The 24,836-nt window shown below is 48.6% G+C and overlaps 2 non-coding genes across 2 annotated transcripts; both read left to right on the forward strand.

Annotated features, from left to right (window-relative positions):
* Positions 1-6,297: 6,297 nt before the first annotated feature.
* LOC119975335 lies at positions 6,298-6,416 on the forward strand. The gene has a single exon (XR_005462748.1). It is a non-coding gene; the product is annotated as a 5S ribosomal RNA (ribosomal RNA).
* A 6,309-nt stretch (positions 6,417-12,725) lies between these two features.
* On the forward strand, positions 12,726-12,844 carry LOC119975346. The gene has a single exon (XR_005462751.1). It is a non-coding gene; the product is annotated as a 5S ribosomal RNA (ribosomal RNA).
* The last annotated feature ends 11,992 nt before the right edge of the window (positions 12,845-24,836 follow it).

Consider the following 24,836-nt stretch of genomic DNA (forward strand, 5'->3'; position numbering starts at 1 on the left):
ACGTGTCTTTTTGAAACATATTGGAGGAATTAATTGTGGTGCGGGACCCTCCTGTGTCCCAGAGTAATTCAATGGGCTGTCCCCGTATTTTTGCTGCGACTACTGGTCGTCCGGACCTATCCCAAAGGGTGTCACAGACCCAAGTGGGGCAGCCCGAACACCGTCAGTCTGTTCCGTCCATGTCTGACTGATCTGAATGGGTGCCTACACTGTGAATGGGCTTTGTCCTGTTCCTATTCAGAATGCCTGTTTGCTGGGCTCTCTGGCTTTTGTGGGGCATTACATTCTCGAGCAAAGTGTCCCAATTGTCCACAGTTGTAACACTCCTGTGGTTTCTGTGGGGGGCTGTTCCTGCCTTCATTCACCCATGCGGGGTTCTGCTGTGCTCCAACTGCCTGAATATCAGCCTCTGCCTGCTGATCTTCGGGTTTCCTAACTGCGGGTTTACTATGGACAGATTGCTCCCAAGCGCGGGACAATCTTTTTAAAACCCATTTCTCATTATGAGTTTCCTCTGAGGGGGTCATAGTTAGTGCAAGCTCTTTGTCCTGCCTCTGTGGCATGGGAGATAAGGGTGCGGGTCCATTTGGCCGTATTGTCTGGGGTCAAATGGGCGCGGTTTAAGTCACCGAAAACTGCTGTAAAATGTATCCACAGACGTCCTGCAAACGCTGTGGGGTGTTCAGTTTTCTTTTGCCTGCACTTATTCAGGCCTTCTACTGGGTCACCTCTGTTATAACCGATCGTGTCTAGGATCGCCGTGTGCATCTCTGCAAGGGTGCCTTCTCCTACGTTCTGGGGTCGGGAAGGGCCGCTACAACTGAGGGGTCTAAACTTAAAATGGTGAGCTTCACCTGCTCACGCTCATCCAGGCTGTACATAGTCGCCTGCTGCTTTACTCTAGCGAAGAATTGGTGGGGAGCTGCGGTGGGGAGGAATGGTGGGATCTTCTCGCACGCGTCCCTTAGTTGGGTCACGGTTAAGGGGGTGGTGTACGTGAATTCCGTGTCTCCGTCCGCTGCGGCTGTGCGTTGGGTGGTGACTGGATTCATTGGTGCCTGATCTATCTGCTCTGTGGGGGGTTGGGGTGCTTTTCTTTTCTGGGGCTTTCCCTGCGCACATGTTCCCTGAACATATCTCTGCGCTGTCTCACTCAGTTCCTGCCAATCAGGGCCATCTTCTTCCTCTAACTGAGATCCAAATGTGCTTTGAAACCCATTTTGTACGGAAAGCAAAGACTGCAGATCAGCAATCTGCTTCCGACATTTCGCATGGTCTAAGGAGCTTTGTCTCTGCTCCATGGTAGCAGCATGGAGTGCTCTTAACGCTGCCTTTAAGTCATTAGATTGCTTTCGCAATGCCTCTACCTGCTTCTCTGTTTCCTCTCTTACCAGGACTGCACATGTGTGTCATGATAGGCCTTATCGTACTGTGTTTGGAAGCTGCTCAGATGCGCTAGACAAGACTGGTGAGCCCTCTTGGCATCATCCACCTCTCTGTCCTTCACTGCCAACTTCTTCCTTAATCCTATATTCTCGCTCTCTACCTCGCTAACATCAACCTTGCTCATTTGATGTTTCTCCACTAACTCTTTGCGGAGCGTCTGAACGACCTCCTCTGTGCCTCGCAATTGTGCCAAACAGGACACAATTACCATCGGCTTACGTGCTTTTCCTAAACTCTTTTTATGAATCTCACTCAGGTTCTCCCACCAAGTATGTCCTATACACCCGGGACCTGTTTCCTCATTTGAGCAAAAGTCATTCCAAAGGGGCCATCCCTTCCCTTCGAGGTACTTCCTCAATTCAACTTCCCAAACGGGACACTGACCTACTCTGCTGCTGCTCGCTGCGACCACGAATTGTTGAGGGTTCATGAGGCGTTCCATTGCCTGCCTGGCCATTTTCCCTATCTTAATGCTTTCTTTTAAATTTGGAACAAATGGATACTAAGGCGGTGCTTTGAACACGGATACGGCTTTCGCTAATTTCCGGAAAACAAACTCCCGACAGTTTTTCGCAATAGAATCTATCAGTTTTACCTTATAACCATGAAGGTTATGCATGCAAAAACACACTTCCGAATTATGAGGATTGATCAGAACTGCTTGAATACTTGTGGTTGTTTCTGTTCCCAATTGGATTCTAATTTCAAATTTCTAGGTTATCTCGGAGTGGTGAGGCCACTTCTAGATCGAGTCACGTCAGAGTTCACCACTAAATGTTGCTCATTTTGGTGAGTGTGCTTCACACTCAATTGGCTCTGCTTTATTCCCTTGCTCTAGAGTCGCCAGGTATCTTTATGATACCACCACGAGGTTCAAGTTCAAGTGCTGATCAATAACTTAATACACCAGTTAGTAAGGTTCAAATCAAAACACATTTATTATATACACAGTCAATCGCTACTCATGCATAAATACTGCAAAACTAAGCTACTTCTACCACTACAGGCCAATACTTATCTTCTGGAAAAGGAACCCACTGGGTCAGGGAACAATGGCCTCTTGTTTAATCCTGAGACTGCAGGCTTCCAGCTGGTACGGACTAAGGGTCAGGAGCGCCTATCTCGTAGCGTGCGTTGACTGGACACTTACTTGTTGGTGCAGCTGCAAGGCAGTTCAGGGTCAAGTGTTGTTTCGGTCTGCTGCGTGACCCTGCCGAGAAGTCTATCGAGGGAAACTGCCAAGAGACCGAATTGAACTTGGGACCTGTCTTTTTTGGCCACAGGGGCTTCGTGCCCTTTTGGGTGGGTTTGGTACGTTTCGGCGTGGGCAGTTCGGCGTGGCCAGTTCGGCGTAGCCGATTCGACGGAGGAATTTTTCGGCGGAGGGACGTTTCGGCGTCAAATTAGTTATAGTCGCAAAATGTTTGTGCAGCCCATTTCTTGTACCTTTTCCTTCCAGCCGCCTCAGATATCGTGTTTGTGCACCAAACCGGGTCTCTTAAAGAAAGGCACCAACATTAAACTCTTAAAGATAGCCGGTGTTACTGAAAGTATTGAAGCAGCTGCCCAGTGATCTACATTGCTGTCTGACTTAACACATTGTGTAAAGTCACAATATCTTCAGTAAAACCGGCTGTATAAAGTCAGATCCGGAGAGGGAAGCTGCTCTCTCACTGAAGCAATCAGCGGCCGCTGAAATTGACACTGCCGGCTGCTCTCTCCCTCCAATCAGAAACATTAAAACTTAAAAGTTGGATTGGAGAGAGAGAGCAGCCGGCAGTGTCAATTTCAGCGGCCGGCTGATTGCTTCAGTGAGAGAGCAGCTTCCCTCTCCGGCCGCTGAAATTGACACTGTTTTAATTAGATCCACGATGGGGGTTTAAAATTTATTTAAAAATCTATGCTAGCGCTTCCCATTGAGAGTCTACGGGGGTCTGACCTCTCCCCCCGCCCCCAGTAGACTCTCAATGGGAAGCGCTGGCATAGATTTTTAAATAAATTTAAAACCCCCATCGTGGATATCCGCGGCTCGGATGCTGTCTTGGACCCCAACACCCGCGTTATAAAGGGGGACTACTGTATAACTAATTTGACGTCCCTCCGCCGAAAAACTCCTCCGCCGAATCGGCCACGCCGAAACGTCCCATTCCAATCGGCTACGCCGAACTGGCCCCGCCGAATCGGCCACGCCGAACTGGCCACGCCGAAACGTCCCATCCCCCTTTTGGGCAGACCCCGTATCTGACTCCAATCGATTGGATCATGTACCAATCGATCGTTTTGAATTCCCCAATACTGCGGCTGTTTCCTGATCATAGGTCGGTCCTTGGGTGCTCGTTAGCATCTTTTGTCTTGGACTCCTGCTGGCTCCGAGAAGTCTGGTTTTACCTCGATTATCCTAACTGTTGCTATTTTGCCTGGAATTCGCTCATTAATATTCAGATTGCTGGTTTCAATGCTGTCTGCTTTCTGCAACTCGAATATACAGAAGAACTCTGCAAACTGCTTGTTTTCTCATACTGTCCATTTTTCCCTGCGTTCTTTGCGAATCTCCATTTTAAGTCGGGAAGTGGCCAACCCAGGTGGCTACAATATGTGCGCAAGGTGTGCGAGAGGGTCAGCGAACCATGTCCATATGTTCTGGGCATGCCCAAAGCTTAAGTGATTCTGGCAGGGGTTTGCGGATATCATGTCCAAAGTGTTGAAAACAAGTTTGGCACCGAGTCCAGAGGTGGCGATTTTCGGAGTGTCGGAAGAGCCGGGAATCCAGGAGGAGGAAGAGGCAGACGTTCTAGCCTTTGCTTCCCTGGTAGCCCGGAGGCAGATACTATTAGCCTGGAGGGACCCAAAGCCCCCGAAGACGGAGACCTGGCTCAGTGACATGGCTAGCTTTCTCTGTTTGGAGAAAATCAAGTTCGCCTTGGGAGGGTCACTGTTAGGGTTCGTCCAGAGGTGGCAGCTGTTTGTCGACTTCTTTGGGGAAAATTAACCGTCAGCAGAAGGGGGCGGGGGGCTGTTGGGGTTTAGCTTAGTTTAGAGTAGGGGGTTAGTAAAGGTAGGACCTGTAAGGGAGCAAGACGGGCTTTTCACTATGTTTATATTTGCATGTACATTGTTTATTCTGTTATTGTCATAAAACCATAAATACCTCAATAAAATGTTTGTAACAAAACCTATTTACTATGTAATCTGCTGACCATACATCTCGTGTGTCTCAAAAACATGGGCAAATTAACTAGCCTAAATCCCATCATACACTGCTGCCAGAGTAGGCACAGAGGGGCAGCATGGTAGCAGAAGTGAATAGCACTGTGGCTTCACAGTGCCAGGGTCCCAAGTTCGATTCCCTGCTGGGCCGCTGTCTGTGCGGAGTCTGCACGTTCTCCCCTTGTCTGCGTGGGTTTCCTCCGGGTGCTCCGCTTTTCTCCCACAGTCCAAAGATGTGCAGTTTCATGATTAATAATGATTATCCAGTACACTTTATAATTAAATCTCAATCCTTAATAAACTAACTCAGTCCCCAATTCCATATTTTAGAGAAAAAGTTCTGTGATTTTAACAATTCCTCAGCTTTCTCGGTGTGGGTCTTGATGAGCTCCCGCTCCTTGTTCCAGAGGTGGTCAATTTGCGTTGCCTTCTTCTTGTGTCCTTCCCAGTCGGCCCACAAGTGCGGGATGTGTGGAAGTCCCTTCTGGATGTATCGATGAATCCGTTGGTCATCGTCAATTCGCTCAAGGTCATCTGCTTCCACGGTGGACACAGCCCTGTATAGAGTCAATTCATGACGGCCAATTGCCACGTTCTCCCTGTGTCTGCGTGGATTTCCTTCGGGTGCTCCAGTTTCCTCCCTCAGTCCAAAGACGTGCGGGGCTAGATGGATTGGCGATGGTAAATTGCCTATAGTGACCAAAAAGGTTAGGAGGGGTTATTGGGTTACGGGGATAGGGTGGAAGTGAGGGCTTAAGTGGGTCGGTGCAGAGTCGATGGGCCGAATGGCCTCCTTCTGCACTGTAACCATTGTGTGACCCCATGATTCTACAACATCATGAAGATGTCATAAAATAACCAGAAAGACTAATACACTGCGCGCCTTAATAGATAGAACTAAAGAAAAGGGGGTAAAAATCTTGCTTCAGTACAAGGTACAAAGTCCTGGTTAAACCACACTTTGAGTACTGGGAGCAGTTCCAGGCTCCACTGCTGAGGAAAGATAAGTAGGAGGGAGTGCAACGTATATTTATAACTGGACTCTTAATGGCTAAATCATGAGGAAAGATTATACAAAATAGACCATATTCTATATAACAGATTAACAAATGATTTGATGAATGTCTTTGAAGTATTAAAAGGACCAGATAGGACAGATTATTTTCACAGGTGGGGAGTCCAGAACTACAGGGCATACTCTTAAAAATTATAGCTTTATCTTTCAGGAGTGAAATTCAAAAATGATCCCACATGCAAGTGGAAGTTGGGAAATCCCTTCCTAAGCAGGCAATTAATGCCAGATGAATGGTAAATTTTGAACGGAGATTCGTAGATAGCTGTTCACCGAAGGTAATGATGATGGAGTTTGGTTGGGGTAAAAGCAGCAAAATGGAGTTAGATGGCAGATCAGGCAGGATTCATTCCATGGTTGGATAGACTCAAAGGGCCAAATAAGTGACTTCTGTTCCTAGGTTCCTGAAGAAGGGAAAAGCTTGTAAGATGTGTCTGGGGCCAGAGCCCTGAGAGAATGAGGTGGGGAAGGGGTAAAATGAAAAAAAAAGTCCTTTGATAGAGTAGAGTGCTATCAAATAACATTAATGCAGGACTGTGGCCTTTAACTAGGTAGAAAAGGGGACAGCAAATGCCTACGGCCATACTAGTCTGAAAACGCCCGATCTCGTCTGATCTCGGAAGCTAAGCAGATTCAGGCCTGGTTAGTACTTGGATGGGAGACCGCCTGGGAATACCAGGTGCAGTAGGCTTTTGCTGCCACCAGAGGCTGCTCAAATCTCACCATCCTCACACTCACATTCAGCAATCCACAAACATCCTTTTCACCCCTCGCTCCTGCACACACACACAAACTCTTCCTTTCTCTCTATCTTATTGCTGTACATTATCCTCTGCTACACAAAGCCAAGAGGGGTGATTGAGATGAGAAGAAACACAAAACACCAGGGCGAGATTCTCTGGCCTCCGCATGACGTGTTGCTCAGCGGTGGGAGGTGGTCCATCTTTGGCCGGCAGCGGCATCTTCTGGTCCCGCCGGTGTGAATCCACCCCACGCTGCCGGGAAACCTGCAGCAGTGTGAACAGCCAGAAGAACTCATCCCAGGTCTTACATTACTTTTGTCCACTCACACACGACTCTGAATGTTCACTTGCCAGATTCATTACCACGCCATTCTGTTTTAAAAGAATCTTATAACTGGGGGTGTGGATAGGTGTTGAATTTTAAAACGTTACTGTGGTGGAAGGGAGGTGCGAGGTGGAAAAAGGTATAGGGAGGGTTTCAAAGCTAAATTCAGAAGTCAGGGCATTGGGCTGGTGTAACAATTTGGTTAAAGGCAAGTAGAATGTAACATGAAGAGTCAGAGAGTGTAACTGTAATAGTGCATCAGCAAATAACATCCATGAAAAGAGCAGTACTAAAATAAATAAAATTCAAGGCTCTACCGCGGAATGAAGGCAGCATTCACATTAAGATTGACAAACGGGCAGCATAAATAGAGATGAACGTGAGATCCAATTGGCATTACAGGGACACGGTTACAAGGTGACCAAGGTTGGGAAATTAGTAATCCAGGATACACCACATTTTCAAAAGACAACCAGAAGGGAAAAAGCCGCACGTTCGGTGGCTCCCGCTATCTTTGGACTTTTGGGCTCTTTCTAGGGCCCGTAACAGCGCTTGACGGACGTTTCCCAGTGTGGGAAGGCTTCAGTAACGCTTCCCTGCCGGTGGATGGACTGGACCAGGAGCGGGGCGGTTAAAACATCGGTGCTGGAGCAGAGAAAAGTGCGAGGGAGGAAGAACAAGATGGCGGCGGACGGGGAGCCGGCAGCGTGGGCGCAGGAACAGCAGGAGCTGCTCCATCGCTGTTTTAGGGAGTTGAAGGCTGAGCTGCTGGAACCACTAAAGCCTCTTTCAACAAGCTCCTGGCGACCCAGACGGCCCAGTGGGCGGAGATCTGCGAGGTTCGGCAAAAAGCCTCGGAGAACGAGGATGAAATCCTAAGCCTGGCGGTGAAGGTGGAGGTGCACAAGGCACTCCACAAGAAATGGCAGGCGAGGCTTGAGGAAATGGAGAACCGCTCGCGGCGGAAGAATTTGCGGATCCTGGGCCTCCCGGAGGGGCTGGAAGGATCGGACCTGGGGGTCTATGTGGTCACTCTGCTGAATTTGCTAATGGGTGCGGGGTCCGTCCAGGGGCCCTTGGAGCTGGAGGGGGCCCACCAAGTGCTGGTGAGGAAGCCCAAGCCCAACGAGCCGCCAAGGGTGGTGCTGGTGCGGTTTCACCGGTTCGTCGATCGAGAATGTGTGCTCAGGTGGGCCAGGAAGGAGCGGAGCAGAAGGTGGGAGAATGCAGAGATCCGAATTTACCAGGACTGGAGCGCGGAGGTGGCGAAGAAAAGGGACGGTTATAACCGGCCGAAAGCAGTGCTGCACAGGAGAGGGGTGAAGTTTAACCTGTTACAGCCGGCGCTCCTTTGGTCACCTATAAAGACTGCCAGTATTACTTTGACTCCCCGGTTGAGGCCTGGGCCTTTGTTCAGGCCGAAAAGCTGGACTCAGACTGAGACTTGAGGGGGGGGTCGGGGATTGTGGTAGAGTGTTTTGAGGTTTTTTTCTTCCTTGTTCTTTTGTTTTGTTTTTCTTTTTGGGGAAGTTTGGGGGATGTTTTGTAGGCCCGTTGGACGGGCTCCGGGAAAGGGGTGAAGGTGTTGGATTGGGAGGGGTTGAAGGTTGGGGAAGGTTGACGGGGCCTCGTGGGAGGGAACGGTTGCCCGGGCCAGGGCGGGGGAGTTTGGGCCTGGGAATTCGCTAAGTCGGGGTGGGGCCGGCCGAGCGGGTGGCGCGGGCTTTTTCCCCGCGCTTTGGGCTGAGGGGCGGGGCTTAATTTGGATGCGCGGGCGTTTTCCCGCGCTGGGGCCGGAACGGGAGGGGACTGTGCCTGTTGGTGGGTAGGGAGGAGAGGCGCAGTGTTACACCGGGGTGGAGGGGGGGTCATTGGGATGGCGGGAGCATTAGGGAATGGGGGGGAGTACCGGGTTGCTGCTGGAAGGGTCGATAGGGAACTGAGGTCTTTAAGGGGGGGGGTGGGAAAAATATCTGCCACTGTGGGGAACGGGCCATGCGGGGACCCCGGGCACATGGCTGGCCAAGGAGGAGATGTGGCTGATTGGTTGAGGGGGGGGGGGGGGGGGGGGGGGAAGAGCCCGCCGATTCGGCTGGTCACCTGGAATGTAAGGGGTTTGAACGGGCCGGTCAAGCGGGCCCGGGTGGTCGTGCATCTGAAGGGGCTGAGGGCGGATGTGGCCATGCTCCAGGAGACACACCTTAGGGTGGTGGATGAGGTGAGGTTGAGAAAGGGGTGGGTTGGGCAAGTGTTCCATTCGGGGTTAGATGCGAAGAACCGGGGGGTGGCGGGGAAGAGAGTGTCGTTTGTGGCGTCGAGTGTGGTGGCGGATAGCTGTGGCAGATATGTGATGGTAAGCGGTAAGCTCCAGGGGGAGTGGGTGGTGCTGGTCACTGTGTACGCCCCAAATTGGGACGATGCGGGTTTTATGCGGCGTATGCTGGGCTGGATTCCGGACCTCGAGACGGGAGTTTAATAATGGGAGGGGATTTTAACACAGTGCTGGACCCAGCACTGGATCGCTTGAGGTCCAGGACGGGTAAGAGGCCAGCGCCGGCCAAAGTGCTGAGGGGGTTCATGGACCAGATGGGAGGGGTAGACCCCTGGAGATTCATGAGGCCGGGGGCTCGGGAATTTTCGTTCTTCTCCCATGTCCACAAGGCTTACTCCCGGATTGACTTTTTTGTTCTGAGCAGGACGTTGATTCCGATGGTGGAAGGTGCGGATTATTCGCCGATAGCTATTACAGACCACGCCCCGCATTGCGTGGATCGAGAGCTGGGCGAGGGGAGGGACCAACGCCTGATGTGGAGGTTGGAGGTGGGGCTGCTGTCGGACGAGGAGGTGTGCAGGCGGGTTCGGAGGTGAATAGAAGGGTACCTAGAAATTAATGATAACGGGGAGGTGCTGGTGGGGGTGGTCTGGGAGGCGCTGAAAGCGGTGGTTAGGGGGGAGCTGTTCTCCATCAGGGCGCATAGGGAGAGGGCGGAGAAAAGGGAGAGGGAGAGGCTGGTGGAAGAAATGGTGAGGGTGGACAGGAGATACGAGGAGGTCCCGGAGGAAGGGCTGTTGAGGAAGCGGCACAGCCTCCAAGCGGAGTTTGATATATTGACCACCAGGAAGGCGGAGGCGCAGTGGAGAAGGGCACAGGGGCGGTATACGAATACGGGGAAAAGGCGAGTCGGATGCTGGCGCACCAGCTCCGGAAGCGGGATGCGGCTAGGGAAATAGGGGGAATTAGGGATGGAGGAGGAAGTCTGGTGCGGAGTGTGAGGTGCATTAACGGAGTTTTCAGTGCCTTTTATGAGGAACTATACCGGTCAGTGCCCCCAGTGGAGGAGGGAGGAATGGACCACTTTCTGGGCAAGCTAAGGTTTCCGAGAGTGGGGGAGGAGCAGGTGGGAGGGGTTGGGGGCACCAGTTGGGCTGGAGAAGCTGGTTATCGCGATGGGGATCATGCAGTCGGAGAAGGCACTAGGGTCCGATGGGTTCCCGGTTGAATTCTTAAGAAGGTTTCAGACCTGATGGGCCCGCTGCTAGTAAGGACCTTTAATGAGGCGAGGGAAGGGGGGCTTTGCCCCCGACGATGTCTAAGGCGTTGATCTCATTGATTCTGAAGCGGGAGAAGGACCCCCTTCAGTGCTAGTCGTATAGACCGATTTCGCTCCTCAACGTGGACGCGAAGCTGCTAGCAAAGGTCTTGGCCAGGAGGGTGGCGGACGTGGTGCCGCAGGTCATACACAAGGATCAGATGGGTTTTGTGAAGGGGAGGCACCTGAACGTCAATGTACGGAGGCTTCTCAATGTCATAATGATGCCGGCGGTGGATGGGGAGGCGGAGATAGTGGCGACGATGGACGCTGCGAAGGCCTTCGATAGGGTGGAATGGGGATATCTTAGGGAGCTTCTGAAAAGGTTTGAGTTTGGAGAGGGATTTATTAAGTGGGTGAGGCTGCTGTATGATGCCCCGGTGGCGAGTGTGGTTATGAATGGGAGGAGGTCGTAGAAATTTCGACTGTACCGGGGTCGAGGCAGGGGTGTCCCCTGTCTCCCCTGCTGTTCGCGTTGGCGATCGAGGTCCTGGCCATGGCGCTGAGGGAGTCGAGGAACTGGAGGGGGATAGTGCGAAGGAGCATCGGCTGTCGTTATACGCGGATGATTTATTGTTGTATGTGGCAGACCCCGTGGGGTGGATGCTGGAGGTGATGAGGACACTTGAGGAGTACGTGGGCTTCTCCGGGTATAAGCTCAACGTGGGGAAGAGTGAGCTGTTCATGGTGCATCCGGTTGACCAGGAGAGAGGGATTGGGGAGCTCCTGCTGAAAAGGGCGGAGAGGAGTTTCAGGTACCTGGGGGTCCAGATAGCCAGGACATGGGGGACCCTGCACAGGCTCAACTTTACGAAGCTGGTGGAGCAGATGGAGGAGGAGTTTAGGATGTGGGATGTATTGCCACTCTCCCTAGCGGGCAGGGTCCAGTCTGTCAAAATGATGGTGCTCCCGAGGTTCTTGTTCCTCTTCCCAGTGCCTTCCTATCATGATTCCGAAGGCTTTCTTCAGGAGGGTCAATAGGTGTTAGTGACACCCCCCCCCTCCCCCTCCCCCTCCCCCCCCCCCCCCCTCTTCCCCCCCCTCTCCCCCCAACAAGGTATACTACGAGTCCGGTGGTGGTGGCTACGTGATTTGGGGGCAGTGGAGGCGGCATAGGGGGGAGATGAAGGCTTCAATTTGGTCCCCGATACAGGGGAACCACCGGTTTAGACCCGATAGGATGGACGGCAGGTATCAGGCAGATGGGGGACTTCTTTCTCGACGGTGGCAGCCATTTCTAGACTTCTTGTCGGAGCATTAGGGGGTGGTCAATTTCAGCAGCAACCCAGGGGGGGTGGGGTTCTTTACTGGGTATGTGTATTTGTTTCCATGTAATTTAATTATTATTTTTGTTAATTTATTGCTTCTGTATTTGGGGGGGGGGTTACTGTTTTTTCTCTTTTTTTCCGTGTTGTTGGTTAACATTTGTTGAAAATTTGAATATTTATTATTTAAGAAAAAACTGCAACAAGTGGCAGCTTGTGTTATTCCAAATTACATAACACAACAGTGGAGAACCACGATCTGGTACCTAAAGGGTTAACATGAGACTGAGTACAGTACCGCCCACATAGTGATGCAAAACAGCTCCGACCTAGAGCTGGGGCCAGTCTAAAGATCACTAACAACATGTAAGGACTTAGTAGAGAGTCCTTCACATCCCGACTAAATATGTATGTAGTTCAGTATTGTTAATAAAGATATCTGTGTATCTTATACAAGACTGCCTCGTGGTATCCAAGCAGAATCATTCAAGTGTAGCGACAACAGAACAGATCATAGTAAACTCGGTAGTATCTGTCAGTTTTCCTTCGATGTTAGAAACTCAAGTTGTGGTTTGATCAAAGTTTTCAGGATATCCTGGAGAACAGAGAGAGGAGACACGGTGAAACTGTTTCTGCTGATTGGGGAAGTCCAAGACTAGGGAGCTTGGACTGACAAAAGAGAGCCGCTTAGAAAATACTTCAACACCTAAAAGTGTGGCAGACGATTGGGAATGTCTGCTGCAAAAGGCAATTCATTCTCAATCAATAATAAATTTGACATCTGATATTTTGCAATATTTGTCAACCAAAGGGGATGAAAGGCGGGGAAATGGAGTCAAAAGCAGAGGAGTCACAATTCATTGAATGGTGGTATAGACTCGAAGGCCAAATGTGGTAACTTGTGAATGAAGGGAAAGAATTGTAATTTGTGCCCGAGTATCAAGAGAGAAAGGTTGGCGAATGGTGGAAAATGAAAAGAAAATAGAAAAATAAATTCTGTGGCATAATAGAACGCTATGAAATAATACCAGTGTCAGGATTGTGGCGTTTAAGTAGGGAGAAAATGAGCAAGCAAATGCCTACGGCCATACTAGTCTGAAAACGCCCGATCTCGTCTGATCTCGGAAGCTAAGCAGATTCAGGCCTGGTTAGTACTTGGATGGGAGACCGCCTGGGAATACCAGGTGCAGTAGGCTTTTGCTGCCACCAGTGGCTGCTCAAACATCACCATCCTCACACTCACATTCAGCAATCCACAAACATCCTTTTCACTCCTCGCTCCTGCACACACACCAAACTCTTCCTTTCTCTCTATCTTATTGCTGTACATTATCCTCCTGCTACACAAAGACAAGAGGGCTGATTGAGATCGGAGAAGAAACACAAAACACCAGAGTGAGATTCTCTGGCATCGCCGAACATGTTTGTTGGCGGCAGGAGGTGACGCATCGTTGGCCGGCAGCGGCATCTTCTGGTCCCGCCGGTGTGAATCCACCCCACGCTGCCGGGAAACCTGCAGCAGTGTGAACGGCCAGAAGAACTCACCCCAGATCTTACATTACTTTTGTCCACTCACACACAACTCTGAATGTTCACTTGCCAGATTTATTACCACGCCATTTTGTTTTAAAATAATCTTATAACTGGGGGTGTGGAAATGTGGTGCAATTTGAATGTGAGCATTTGCTTGCTCATTTTCTCCCTACTTAAACGCCACAATCCTGACACTGGTATTATTTCATAGCATTCTATTATGCCACAAAATGTATTTTTCTATTTTCTTTTCATTTTCCACCATTCCCCAACCTTTCTCTCTTGATACTCGGGCACAAATTACAATTCTTTCCCTTCATTCACAAGTTATAACTAAGGCTTGAAACTACAGCGGTGGAGAGGATGGGGGGGGGGGGGGGGGGGGCAAGGTGGAAAAAGGTGTAGGGAGGGTTTTAAAGCTAAATTCAGAAGTCAAGGCATTGGGGTGGTGTAACAATTTGGTTAAAGGCAAGTAGAAGTAGGGGATGTTTAGCACACTGGGCTAAATCGCTGGCTTTGCAAGCAGGCCAGCAGCACAGTTCGATTTCCGTAACAGCCTCGCCGAACAGGTGCCAGAATGTGGCGACTAGGGGCTTTTCACAGTAACTTCATTGAAGTCTACTCGTGACAATAAGCGATTTTCATTTCAGAATGTAACATGAAGAGTCAGAGTGTAACTGTAATAGTACATCAGCAAATAATATCCATGAAAAGAGCAGTACTAAAATAAATAAAATTCAAGGGTCTTAATCGGAATGAAAGAAGCATTCACACTAAGATTGATGAACGGGTAGCATGAATAGAGATGAGCAATTAGATCTAATAGCTATTATGGGACACGGTTACAAGGTGACCAAGGTTGGGAAATAAGTATTCCAGGGTACACCACATTTCCAAAAGACAACCAGAATGGAAAAAGAAGAGGAGGAGCCCAGTTTAAAAGGAGGACATGAACATGTGAGTGAGAAAGGATCTTGTATCAGAAGATCAGGAAACAGTATCAGTGTGGGCAGTGATTCGGGATAGCAGGGTCAGAAATATCTGGTGAAGTTGGATTAGTTTATTGTCACGTGTACCGAGGTACGGTGAAAAGTATTTTTCAGCGAGCAGCTCAACAGATCATTAAGTACATGAAATGAAAATGAAATAAAAGAAAATACATAATAGGGCAACAATAGGTAAAAAATGTAACTACATAAGCACCGGCATCGGATGAAGCATAAAGCGATGTAGTGTTCATGAGGTCAGTCCATAAGAGGGTCGTTACGGAGTCTGGTAACAGCGGGGAAGAAGCTGTTTTTGCTCTTTAGTTTGCTCTTTGCTCTTTAGGGTGAACAGCCAGTTGTCGTGGTGCATATAGGCACCAACAATATAGGTAGAAAACGGGATGAGGTCCTGCAATCAGAATTTAGGGAGTTAGGAGACAAGTTAAAAAGTAGGAACTCAAATGTAGTAATCTCAGGATTGCTACCAGTGCCACGAAACAGGCAGAGTAGAAATTTAAGAATAGTCAGAATGAATACGTGGTTTGAGAGATGGTGCAGGAGGGAGGGGTTCAGATTTGTGGGACATTGGAAACGGTTCTGGGGGCGGTGGGACCATTACAAATTGGATGGTCTACACCTGGGTAGGACTGGAACTAATGTCCTCGGGGGTGCTTTTGCTAACACTGTTGGGGAGGTTGGCAGGGGGATGGGAACCAGATTAGGAAGTTAGAGGTCAGTAAAGAAGCAGCAACTAAAGCCAGTAAGGTACTGGATAATAAACTCAATGTGACTAAGGGGAAGAGTAGACATGGAAGAGATGATGATCGCAAAGGGACAGGTGGTCTGAGGTGCATTTGTTTTAATGCGAGAAGTGTAGCAGGTAAGGCAGATGAACTTAGGGCTTGGATTAGTATCTGGGAATATGATGTTATTGGTATTACTGAGACTTGGTTGAGGGATGGGCAAGACTGGCAACTAAATATCCCAGGGTATAGATGCTTCAGGAGGGATGGAGAGGGAGGTAAAAGGGGTGGAGGAGTTGCATTACTGGTCAGAGATGATATCACAGCTGTGATTAAGGAGGGCACGATGGAGGATTCGAGCACTGAGGCAATATGGATAGAGCTAAGAAATAGGAAGGGTGCAGTAACATTGTTGGGACTTTATTATAGGCCTCCCAAAAGTGAGCGTGAAGTAGAGGTACAAATATGTAGACAGATTATAGAACAATGTAGGAGCAACAGGGTGGTTGTGATGGGAGATTTTAACTTCCCCAACATTGAATGGGACTCATGTAGTGTTGGAGGCGTAGATGGAGCAGAATTTGTAAGGAGCATGCAGGAGAGTTTTTTAGAGCAGTATGTAAATAGTTCAACTCGGGAAGGGTCATACTGGACCTGGTATTGGGGAATGATCCCGGACAGGTGTTTGACTTTTCAGTCGGCGATTACTTTGGGAATAGCGATCACAATTCCATAAGTTTTAGAATACTCATGAACAAAGACGAGAGTGGTCCTAAAGGAAGAGTGCTAAATTGGGGAAAGGCCAACTATAACAAAATTCGGCAGGAGCTCGGGAATGTGGATTGGGAGCAGCTGTTTAAGGGTAAATCCGCATTTGAAATGTTGGAGTCTTTTAAGGAAAGGTTGATTAGAGTGCAGGACAGACATGTTCCTGTGAAAATGAGAGATAGAAATGGCAAGATTACGGAACCATGGATGACGGGTGGAATTGTGCGACTAGCTAAGATGAAAAAGGAAGCATACATAAGATCGAGGCGACTCAAAACTGTTGAAGCTTTGGTGGAATATCGGGAAAGTAGGACAAATCTCAAACGCGCAATAAAGAGGGCTAAAAGGGATCATGAAATATGTTTGGCTAACAGGGTTAAGGAAAATCCCAAAGCCTTTTATTCGTATATAAGGAGCAAGAGGGCAACTTGAGAAAGGATTGGCCCACACAAAGACAAAAGAGGGAATTTATGCGTGGAGTCAGAGGAAATTAGTGAGCTTCTTCATGAGTACTTTGCATCGGTATTCACCAAGGAGAGGGACATGATGGATGTTGAGGCTAGGGATGGATGTTTAAATACTCTAGGTCATGTCGGCATAAGGAAGGGGGAGGTTTTGGGTATTCTAAAAGGCATTAAGGTGGACAGGTCCCCAGGACCGGATGGGATCTATCCCAGGTTACTGAGGGAAGCGAGGGACAAAATAGCTGGGGCCTTAACAGATATCTTTGCAGCATCCTTGAGCAAGGGTGAGGTCCCGGAGGACTGGAGAATTGCTAATGTTGTCCCTTTCTTTAAGACGGGTAGCAGGGATAATCCAGGGAATTATACACCTGTGACCTTGACGTCAGTGGTAGGCAAACTGTTGGAGAAGATACTGAGGGGTAGGATCTATTCACATTTGGAGGAAAATAGACTTATCAGTGATAGGCAGCATGGTTTTGTGCAGGGAAGGTCATGTCTTACAAACCTAATAGAATTCTTTGAGGAAGTGACAAAGTTAATTGAAGAGGGAAGGGCTGTAGATGTCATATACATGGACTTCAGTAAAGCATTTGATAAAGTTTCCCATGGCAGGTTGATGGAAAAAGTGAAGTTGTATGGGGTTCAGGGTGTACTAGCTAGATGGATAAAGAACAGGCTGGGCAACAGGAGACAGAGAGTAGTGGTGGAAGGGAGTGTCTCAAAATGAAGAAAGGTGACTAGTGGTGTTCCACAGGGATCCGTGCTCGGATCACTGTTGTTTGTGATATACATAAATGATCTGGACGAAGGTAGAAGTGGTCTGATGAGCAAGTTTGCAGATGATACTAAGATTGGTGGAGTTTAAGATAGCGAGGCGGACTGTCAGAGAATACAGCAAAATATAGATAGATTGGAGAATTGGGCAGAGAAATGGCAGATGGAGTTCAATCCAAGCAAATGCGAGGTGATGCATTTTGGAAGATCTAACTCAAGAGCAGACTATATGGTCAATGGAAGAGTCCTGGGGAAAATTGATGTACAGAGAGATCTAGGAGTTCAGGTCCATTGTACCCTGAAGGTGGCGACGCAGGTCAATAGAGTGCTTGCTTGCCTTCATTGGACGGGGTATTGAGTACAAGAGTTGGCAAGTCATGTTACAGTTGTATCGGACTTTGGTAAGGCCACATTTGGAATACTGTGTGCAGTTCTGGTCGCCACATTACCAGAAGGATGTGGATGCTTTAGAGAGGGTGCAAAGGAGGTTCACCAGGATGTTGCCTGGTATGGAGGGTGCTAGCTATGAAGAAAGGTTGAGTAGATTAGGATTGGGAAGACAGAGGTTGAGGGGAGACCTGATTGAGGTCTACAAAATTGAGAGGTATGGACAGGGTGGATAGCAACAAGCTTGTTCCAAGAGTGGGGGTGTCAATTACAAGGGGTCACGATTTCAAGGTGAGAGGGGAAAAGTTTAAGGGAGATAGAACATAGAACATAGAACACTACAGCGCAGTACGGGCCCTTCGGCCCTCGATGTTGCGCCGACCTGTGAAACCATCTGAAGCCTATCTGACCTGCACTATTCCATTTTCATCCATATGTCTATCCAGTGACCACTTAAATGCCCTTAAAGTTGGCGAGTCTACTACTATTGCAGGCAGGGCGTTCCACACCCCTACTACTCTCTGAGTAAAGAAACTGCCTCTGACATCTGTCCTATATCTATCACCCCTCAATTTAAAGCTATAAATGTGGAAATGATGTGTGAAATATAAATATAAATATTTATATAAATATAAATATAAATGCTGTGTGTGGAAAGTTTTTTACGCAGAGGGTGGTGGGTGCCTGGAATGCTTTGCCAGCGGAGGTGGTAGAGGCGGGCACGATAGCATCATTTAAGATGCATCTGGACAGATATATGAACGGGTGGGGAACAGAGAGAAGTAGACCTTGGAAAATAGGAGACAGGTTTAGATAAAGGATCTGGATCGGCGCAGGCTGGGAGGGCCGAAGGGCCTGTTCCTGTGCTGTAATTTCCTTTGTTCTTTGTTCTTTAAAACTGCCCTAACCTGTTTGTCCGTACTAAGTGTGGTCGGATCAAAGCAATATTCTCCAACTGCGCTAATCCTGTTTGCATACTCACCTACTGTGAGCGTTGCGGGGGCTCTTGCTGACCTTGCCATTTTCCAGACACATTGATTCACTGGATCAAATGACAGGCTGTGCGAATTCATAAAGTCTATTCCTAAAATGTGCTCTGCTGTGTAGGGCAGATCCACTAAAACTATGGGGTGGCTTGTTGTGATGTTACCTATCTGAATGGGTACAGGGGCTGTGATGTGTCCCTGCTGTGAGTGGCCTGTGAAGCCGCTGAGGGTGATTGTGGCTGTAGTGGGCCACGTGTCTTTTTGAAACATATTGGAGGAATTAATTGTGGTGCGGGACCCTCCTGTGTCCCAGAGTAATTCAATGGGCTGTCCCCGTATTTTTGCTGCGACTACTGGTCGTCCGGACCTATCCCAAAGGGTGTCACAGACCCAAGTGGGGCAGCCCGAACACCGTCAGTCTGTTGCGTCCATGTCTGACTGATCTGAATGGGTGCCTACACTGTGAATGGGCTTTGTCCTGTTCCTATTCAGAATGCCTGTTTGCTGGGCTCTCTGGCTTTTGTGGGGCATTACATTCTCGAGCAAAGTGTCCCAATTGTCCACAGTTGTAACACTCCTGTGGTTTCTGTGGGGGGCTGTTCCTGCCTTCATTCACCCATGCGGGGTTCTGCTGTGCTCCAACTGCCTGAATATCAGCCTCTGCCTGCTGATCTTCGGGTTTCCTAACTGCGGGTTTACTATGGACAGATTGCTCCCAAGCGCGGGACAATCTTTTTAAAACCCATTTCTCATTATGAGTTTCCTCTGAGGGGGTCATAGTTAGTGCAAGCTCTTTGTCCTGCCTCTGTGGCATGGGAGATAAGGGTGCGGGTCCATTTGGCCGTATTGTCTGGGGTCAAATGGGCGCGGTTTAAGTCACCGAAAACTGCTGTAAAATGTATCCACAGACGTCCTGCAAACGCTGTGGGGTGTTCAGTTTTATTTTGCCTGCACTTATTCAGGCCTTCTACTGGGTCACCTCTGTTATAACCGATCGTGTCTAGGATCGCCGTGTGCATCTCTGCAAGGGTGCCTTCTCCTACGTTCTGGGGGTCGGGAAGGGCCGCTACAACTGAGGGGTCTAAACTTAAAATGGTGAGCTTCACCTGCTCACGCTCATCCAGGCTGTACATGGTCGCCTGCTGCTTTACTCTAGCGAAGAATTGGTGGGGAGCTGCGGTGGGGAGGAATGGTGGGATCTTCTGGCACGCGTCCCTTAGTTGGGTCACGGTTAAGGGGGTGGTGTACGTGAATTCCGCGTCTCCGTCAGCTGCGGCTGTGCGTTGGGTGGTGACTGGATTCATTGGTGCCTGATCTATCTGCTCTGTGGGGGGTTGGGGTGCTTTTCTTTTCTGGGGCTTTCCCTGCGCACATGTTCCCTGAACATATCTCTGCGCTGTCTCACTCAGTTCCTGCCAATCAGGGCTATCTTCTTCCTCTAACTGAGATCCAAATGTGCTTTGAAACCCATTTTGTACGGAAAGCAAAGACTGCAGTTCAGCAATCTGCTTCCGACATTTCGCATGGTCTAAGGAGCTTGTCTCTGCTCCATGGTAGCAGCATGGAGTGCTCTTAACGCTGCCTTTAAGTCATTACATTGCTTTCGCAATGCCTCTACCTGCTTCTCTGTTTCCTCTCTTACCAGGACTGCACATGTGTGTCCTGATAGGCCTTATCGTACTGTGTTTGGAAGCTGCTCAGATGCGCTAGACAAGACTGGTGAGCCCTCTTGGCATCATCCACCTCTCTGTCCTTCACTGCCAACTTCTTCCTTAATCCTATATTCTCGCTCTCTACTTCGCTAACATCAACCTTGCTCATTTGATGTTTCTCCTCTAACTCTTTGCGGAGCGTCTGAACGACCTCCTCTGTGCCTCGCAATTGTGCCAAACAGGACACAATTGCCATCGGCTTACGTGCTTTTCCTAAACTCTTTTTATGAATCTCACGCAGGTTCTCCCACCAAGTATGTCCTATACACCCGGGACCTGTTTCCTCATTTGAGCAAAAGTCATTCCAAAGGGGCCATCCCTTCCCTTCGAGGTACTTCCTCAATTCAACTTCCCAAACGGGACACTGACCTACTCTGCTGCTGCTCGCTGCGACCACGAATTGTTGAGGGTTCATGAGGCGTTCCATTGCCTGCATGACCATTTTCCCTATCTTAATGCTTTCTTTTAAATTTGGAACAAATGGATACTAAGGCGGTGCTTTGAACACGGATACGGCTTTCGCTAATTTCCGGAAAACAAACTCCCGACAGTTTTTCGCAATAGAATATATCAGTTTTACCTTATAACCATGAAGGTTATGCATGCAAAAACACACTTCCGAATTATGAGGATTGATCAGAACTGCTTGAACACTTGTGGTTGTTTCTGTTCCCAATTGGATTCTAATTTCAAATTTCTAGGTTCTCTCGGAGTGGTGAGGCCACTTCTAGATCGAGTCACGTCAGAGTTCACCACTAAATGTTGCTCATTTTGGTGAGTGTGCTTCACACTCAATTGGCTCTGCTTTATTCCCTTGCTCTAGAGTCGCCAGGTATCTTTATGATACCACCACGAGGTTCAAGTTCAAGTGCTGATCAATAACTTAATACACCAGTTAGTAAGGTTCAAATCAAAACACATTTATTATATACACAGTCAATCGCTACTCATGCATAAATACTGCTAAACTAAGCTACTTCTACCACTACAGGCCAATACTTATCTTCTGGAAAAGGAACCCACTGGGTCAGGGAACAATGGCCTCTTGTTTAATCCTGAGACTGCAGGCTTCCAGCTGGTACGGACTAAGGGTCAGGAGCGCCTATCTCGTAGCGTGCGTTGACTGGACACTTACTTGTTGGTGCAGCTGCAAGGCAGTTCAGGGTCAAGTGTTGTTTCGGTCTGCTGCTTGACCCTGCCGAGAAGTCTATCGAGAGAAACTGCCAAGAGACCGAATTGAACTTGGGACCTGTCTTTTTTGGCCACAGGGGCTTCGTGCCCTTTTGGGCGGGTTTGGTACGTTTCGGCGTGGGCAGTTCGGCGTGACCAGTTCGACGTGGCCAGTTCGGCGTAGCCGATTCGACGGAGGAATTTTTCGGCGGAGGGACGTTTCGGCGTCAAATTAGTTATAGTCGTAAAATGTTTGTGCAGCCCATTTCTTGTATCTTTTCCTTCCAGCCGCCTCAGATATCGTGTTTGTGCACCAAACCGGGTCTCTTAAAGAAAGGCACCAACATTAAACTCTTAAAGATAGCCGGTGTTACTGAAAGTATTGAAGCAGCTGCCCAGTGATCTACACTGCTGTCTGACTTAACACATTGTGGAAAGTCACAATATCTTCAGTAAAACCGGCTGTATAAAGTCAGATCCGGAGAGGGAAGCTGCTCTCTCACTGAAGCAATCAGCGGCCGCTGAAATTGACACTGCCGGCTGCTCTCTCCCTCCAATCAGAAACATTAAAACTTAAAAGTTGGATTGGAGAGAGAGAGCAGCCGGCAGTGTCAATTTCAGCGGCCGCTGATTGCTTCAGTGAGAGCAGCTTCCTTCTCCGGCCGCTGAAATTGACACTGTTTTAATTAGATCCACGATGGGGGTTTTAAATTTATTTAAAAATCTATGCTAGCGCTTCCCATTGAGAGTCTACGGGGGTCTGACCTCTCCCCCCGCCCCCAGTAGACTCTCAATGGGAAGCGCTGGCATAGATTTTAAAATAAATTTAAAACCCCCATCGTGGATATCCGCGGCTCGGATGCTGTCTTGGACCCCAACACCCGCGTTATAAAGGGGGACTACTGTATAACTAATTTGACGTCCATCCGCCGAAAAACTCCTCCGCCGAATCGGCCACGCCGAAACGTCCCATTCCAATCGGCTACGCCGAACTGGCCCCGCCGAATCGGCCACGCCGAACTGGCCACGCCGAAACGTCCCATCCCCCTTTTGGGCAGACCCTGTATCTGACTCCAATCGATTGGATCATGTACCAATCGATCGTTTTGAATTCCCCAATACTGCGGCTGTTTCCTGATCATAGGTCGGTCCTTGGGTGCTCGTTAGCATCTTTTGTCTTGGACTCCGAGAAGCCTGGTTTTACCTCGATTATCCTAACTGTTGCTATTTTGCCTGGAATTCGCTCATTAATATTCAGATTGCTGGTTTCAATGCTGTCTGCCTTCTGCAACTCGAATATACAGAAGAACTCTGCAAACTGCTTGTTTTCTCATACTGTCCATTTTTCCCTGCGTTCTTTGCGAATCTCCATTTTAAGTCGGGAAGTGGCCAACCCAGGTGGCTACAATAGGTGCGCAAGGTGTGCGAGACGGTCAGCGAACCATGTCCTTATGTTCTGGGCACGCCCAAAGCTTAAAGGATTCTGGCAGGGGTTTGCGGATATCATGTCCAAAGTGTTGAAAACAAGTTTGGCACCGAGTCCAGAGGTGGCGATTTTCGGAGTGTCGGAAGAGCCGGGAATCCAGGAGGAGGAAGAGGCAGACGTTCTAGCCTTTGCTTCCCTGGTAGCCCGGAGGCAGATACTATTAGCCTGGAGGGACCCAAAGCCCCCGAAGACGGAGACCTGGCTCAGTGACATGGCTAGCTTTCTCTGTTTGGAGAAAATCAAGTTCGCCTTGGGAGGGTCACTGTTAGGGTTCGTCCAGAGGTGGCAGCTGTTTGTCGACTTCTTTGGGGAAAATTAACCGTCAGCAGAAGGGGGCGGGGAGCGGTTGGGGTTTAGCTTAGTTTAGTGTAGGGGGTTAGTAAAGGTAGGACCTGTAAGGGAGCAAGACGGGCTTTTCACTATGTTTATATTTGCATGTACATTGTTTATTCTGTTATTGTCATAAAACCATAAATACCTCAATAAAATGTTTGTAACAAAACCTATTTACTATGTAATCTGCTGACCATACATCTCGTGTGTCTCAAAAACATGGGCAAGTTAACTACCTAAATCCCATCATACACTGCTGCCAGAGTAGGCACAGAGGGGCAGCATGGTAGCAGAAGTGAATAGCACTGTGGCTTCACAGTGCCAGGGTCCCAGGTTCGATTCCCTGCTGGGTCGCTGTCTGTGCGGAGTCTGCACGTTCTCCCCTTGTCTGCGTGGGTTTCCTCCGGGTGCTCCGCTTTTCTCCCACAGTCCAAAGATGTGCAGTTTCATGATTAATAATGATTATCCAGTACACTTTATAATTAAATCTCAATCCTTAATAAACTAACTCAGTCCCCAATTCCATATTTTAGAGAAAAAGTTCTGTGATTTTAACAATTCCTCAGCTTTCTCGGTGTGGGTCTTGATGAGCTCCCGCTCCTTGTTCCAGAGGTGGTCAATTTGCGTTGCCTTCTTCTTGTGTCCTTCCCAGTCGGCCCACAAGTGCGGGATGTGTGGAAGTCCCTTCTGGATGTATCGATGAATCCGTTGGTCATCGTCAATTCGCTCAAGGTCATCTGCTTCCACGATGGACACAGCCCTGTATAGAGTCAATTCATGACGGCCAATTGCCACGTTCTCCCTGTGTCTGCGTGGATTTCTTCGGGTGCTCCAGTTTCCTCCCTCAGTCCAAAGACGTGCGGGGCTAGATGGATTGGCGATGATAAATTGCCTATAGTGACCAAAAAGGTTAGGAGGGGTTATTGGGTTACGGGGATAGGGTGGAAGTGAGGGCTTAAGTGGGTCGGTGCAGAGTCGATGGGCCGAATGGCCTCCTTCTGCACTGTAACCATTGTGTGACCCCATGATTCTACAACATCATGAAGATGTCATAAAATAACCAGAAAGACTAATACACTGCTCGCCTTAATAGATAGAACTAAAGAAAAGGGGGTAAAAATCTTGCTTCAGTACAAGGTACAAAGTCCTGGTTAAACCACACTTTGAGTACTGGGAGCAGTTCCAGGCTCCACTGCTGAGGAAAGATAAGTAGGAGGGAGTGCAACGTATATTTATAACTGGACTCTTAATGGCTAAATCATGAGGAAAGATTATACAAAATCGACTGTATTCTATATAACAGATTAACAAATGATTTGATGAATGTCTTTGAAGTATTAAAAGGACCAGATAGGACAGATTATTTTCACAGGTGGGGAGTCCAGAACTACAGGGCATACTCTTAAAAATTATAGCTTTATCTTTCAGGAGTGAAATTCAAAAATGATCCCACATGCAAGTGGAAGTTGGGAAATCCCTTCCTAAGCAGGCAATTAATGCCAGATGAATGGTAAATTTTGAACGGAGATTCGTAGATAGCTGTTCACCGAAGGTAATGATGATGGAGTTTGGTGGGGGTAAAAGCAGCAAAATGGAGTTAGATGGCAGATCAGGCAGGATTCATTCCATGGTTGGATAGACTCAAAGGGCCAAATAAGTGACTTCTGTTCCTAGGTTCCTGAAGAAGGGAAAAGCTTGTAAGATGTGTCTGGGGCCAGAGCCCTGAGAGAGTGAGGTGGGGAAGGGGTAAAATGAAAAAAAAAGTCCTTTGATAGAGTAGAGTGCTATCAAATAACATTAATGCAGGACTGTGGCCTTTAACTAGGTAGAAAAGGAGACAGCAAAT

The sequence above is a fragment of the Scyliorhinus canicula genome, chromosome 12, assembly GCF_902713615.1.
Source record: "Scyliorhinus canicula chromosome 12, sScyCan1.1, whole genome shotgun sequence".
Classification (NCBI taxonomy): Eukaryota; Metazoa; Chordata; class Chondrichthyes; order Carcharhiniformes; family Scyliorhinidae; genus Scyliorhinus; species Scyliorhinus canicula.